Below are 4,235 nucleotides of genomic sequence, written 5' to 3'. Positions count from 1 at the left end.
CGGATTACATCTAGTCAAAATAGAATGCAACAACATCAAGCTACTGTGAGGATGACTAGACATGACAGTCCTAACAATAGATGCACCTTGAACAACACTGCACAGATGACCCAAGATATTAGTAGAGAATCCAAATCTAGCTGTGCAGTTGGGGACTCAAAGGCATGTATCAAAAGGCTTGAGTTTATAAGCCAAGACCCGAAAGATGAAGACACGGTACCGCCTGCTTATCTTAGGGTCAAACTCACCGCAAAAAGAGAGCACTGTGTCGATGCTCTCATCAATGAAGGAGCTGATTTTAATATCTTGACCTATGAAGCATGGACCCTACTAGGCCAACCAGAGCTCACACCAACTGATGCAACTCTTAATCCTTACGAGGGACACCCACAAGCACTTATAGGAAAGTGTAAAATCCTTGTAACTATTGAGACTGAAAGCTTGCCTATCCTATTCCATGTTCCTCCAAGTAGTGCTAATTGTGGAAAAGAAACCCTTCTAGGATAACCCTTCAAAAGGGCGACAAATTATGAGGCCGATTATGTAGCACAAAGGATACACTTCACACTATCGGCTATGAGGATAACCACAATCTTTAGCAAGGGTGACCTCATTAACCCTTGAGGGAAAGACAAGGAATATTCTGACATACCAAGCAAGCCTAGTAATGAGAGCAAGGACTTGTTGAAAGAGTTGATATAAGTGCATGTTGAACAGAGAAACCAGTGAGCGAGGCCATGCTTGAAACAAGAAGGTTAGGAGACCCAATGCCAAGGATAGGCTTTGGACTTACAAATATCGTAGAAGACCACCAAAAAAGCCCAAGCCTTAGAGATGAAGCTATCGATGATGGAGAGCTAGCACAACGTTGCGATGGACATCCAAAGCGTTGCTATGTGCTCAAGGATATTACGCAGGTAACCGATGGATTTGGGTGCCAAAACCCCTTTTTAAACCACCTCTATTAGCTGAAGGCCATATCATATCAAAAGCGAAGAAACGCAATAGAAAATATTAAAAAAAATCCAAGTCTTCACTAAACAAGATTGGAGTGAGTGAGCCCCTCACGATTGAAATCAAGAAACCAAACATAATTGTTCGAAAGGTAGATCCTCAGCCTCAATCGAGAATGGATACAACAGTGTAACAACAGGTTGATAAAACTATACCACTCACATCCGAGGAGAACCATGACACAATAGCAGCAAAGTCTAAAGAGAAACATGAAAACCCCGAGGACATAAGCAATCCTAGCATTGACCAATCTTGCTCATCTGGGCCTGAGCCCCCAGCTATGCTAAAGTCTAGGGAAACTCCCAGAACCTTGCATGAGATAGCAACCGAGCAAGCCTTCATTGAATATAGAAGTGTCACAGAGTGCTTGACCAAGTTGGATGCTAAACTCAAATTATTTGCACGTGTCTACATCCTTGCAGACATGGGCACATTCCCTAGGGAGTAGTTTGAGGAATACTTGCCATATTCTCTATCATGGGAAGAGCAAGAATATCTTAACAAGCACTATGACAAGCTCCTACATGAACACATGCAACCCATCTTTGACGAGGAGACTGACGATCTACGCTTAACTGTGACATTCAATGAAGCACTTTGCCAACCAAACTTCTTTGAGATAGAGCAACTAAAGTGACAATCAAAGGGTCGAAGTCAATTTGAAAAACATTGGTTTGAAAACTACGCTACAATGGCCGAACTTAGAGCCCATATTATGATAGTCTCAAAGGAGCGATTGGCCAAATGGTAGTCTCAAAGAGACCCGTCGACCTATGTGGCACCAACTTCCTTTTGAGTACTAACTGTCGTTCAAGGTATGGACTTAGCCGGAGCTAGCCAAGAGAACTCTTTGATTGATAAAATTCTTACTGAGGAGAAGCTACATGTTGCCAGTAGACTCGGACAAGGTACCATGCTACTCGATGTTGCAAAATATTTGTTGTTATTGAGTAGGCTGCCATGAGTACTAGATGTGTGTGCCACACTCCAATACAATCCTGAGTTCTACAATTGGTTTTTATCCTCACAATGGAGAAAGCGACAGAAATACCAAGAAACAAAGAGCCACACTCCAATACAATTCATTTTATCCAAAAAAAGAAAAAAAAGAGAGAAATCAACAAAAGAGAAAAAAAAAAGAACAAAAAAAGCATTCACGATCACATCACAGCACCTAGGGGTCCTCAAATTAGGTACGTCCAGTGACCTTGGTCATGACCTTGGTCGACTGGCTCCGTCCCTAGTCCCCTAACCCTTCACACATCCCCTACAATTGTTCATGGCATATCAAGGGCATGACATACTTAGGGAGCTTGTGTCAAGCCTGTCACCGTGAACCATTCGCACAATTCTTTTTCGCACCTTTTCTCAGTACCATTGCAATCAATAGTGGTAAGCAAGGCACGAAAGACCATGGAAAGTACTCTGTACTCTTCGAACAATACAAGTAGCCACCAACTATACCAAAAGCTAAGGCATCAATGAGCTCAATTATGCTACATCGTGTTCACAAAATCACAAATGATGTCTCAAGAAGCCTTCAAGTGTACTTCTCCTCAACATAGACAATTTTTTCCACCCCATTGAACCCTTGCTTCATCCACACATTGGTATGATGAACCAAACCAGTAGTCTTCTAACTACGTAATATCTAAGTATGCACATGCACTCACATAATATCTGCACCACAATCTATACATAGTTTGGATCCTCAAGTGCAGGACATTACTCTCAACTCGCCGACATGTCTCTCAAACTAATCGGACTACGTCTTGTGCACGATAAGAAGACTAGCACTACCCCCAGGGAGAGACCACATATGAGAGGTTTTCAATTGTAGGTATTGAAGATTCCAACGAAAGCATTGTCAGCTCTTCATCAACACTCAACTCTGAATTCTTATCCTTTATCATCATGCAAGCCCTCCAAAGACTCGTCATGCAGCACAGAATCCCCAAAACACCAACACCTATACCAGCAAAGAGTGCAACCCCTAACAAAGAACAACCCTATCACTAGCCAATTAGGCCAACAAAGTGCCACCAATGACCTTCATCCGCACCACCACTAAAACTCCTCCATGGCAAACCACAACAGTCCCTTACACCCACGTCTTCGATGCAAGCCAAAGCCTGCTACCTACGACAGTGAGTGCCATGGGACTAGTACTCGTCCAAGAGGGGGGTAATGTTAACCCTCAAACGAACAAGGTGCAAAATCCAAAAAATCTAAAGCAGAAGATAAGGCCAAGGCAAAAGTGAAACGCAAGATGAAGGTGCACCAAGAAAAATATGGAAACACAATAAGTGCAAAAAAGTTCTAAATCAAGGAGAGAGGCGCACAAGAAAAAGTGCAAGTCAATACTTTTGTAAAAGAGTGAAGGCACACCATGATTTATTTTAAGAGCGCCAAGCTCTCACCCATGCAAATTGTAAAGGTAGATGGGCGGTAAGAAGAAAGCTAAGAAGATAGGAGGGCAATGGAAAAAAGGGCCTAGGCTATGGTTGGCCATGTAAAAAAGGGGATAAGGGAATGTCCACCCAAAAGGGATTTAGAATTTTGTATATAAAGTTGAAAAGTGAATGAGAAGCTCATTCTTGTGTGTGGCCAAAAGTAGCTCTCTTCTTCTTCTTCTTCTTCTTTCTTGCTTGAGCTTGTGCTTGACATGAGAGGGTCAATATACAAGTTATCCCAAAGGAGTCACTTTCCTTTGATCAACCACACATAAAACTATATGAGTAGGTTCTAGATTTTTCAACCCTAATTCTTATATCGTTTGATCTATCATTAAGTTGACTGTTGACCCACCATCTGATTGTGCTTCAATCAACAAATGTCCATTGATGGTAGTGTCTATAATTGGTGCTCCTGATCCATAAATAGATCTACAATTTTTACTTCCTTGGTTGTTTTCTTTTTGGATGCATTTGCAATTACTTTAGAAGCGTTATAGTCTCAATCCTTTTCCTCCTACGTCGAACTAGCTTATGATAAAGTTTCATTCGACATATAAGGGCTATTTCAAGTAGTTGCCTCAGGTTAATTGTTAAGTTTATTTCCTCCAATGCTGCCCAAAGATCATAGGTTGTATTGAATGTTTCTGCTTGCTCTTTGCTCTCTTCTTTTGGAGATACGAGTCTTTCAGAAAAAGGAGCTACCCTTACTTGAATCTTAGGATTTGCCAGGGGCATAGGCAATAACGGATGATCAGAAGACTACTT

Source organism: Lygodium microphyllum, chromosome 8 (genome assembly GCF_053477565.2).
Source record: "Lygodium microphyllum isolate KBCC chromosome 8, Lygodium_microphyllum_v1.1.10, whole genome shotgun sequence".
NCBI classification, from domain to species: domain Eukaryota; kingdom Viridiplantae; phylum Streptophyta; class Polypodiopsida; order Schizaeales; family Lygodiaceae; genus Lygodium; species Lygodium microphyllum.
This window is presented reverse-complemented; position numbering follows the sequence as displayed.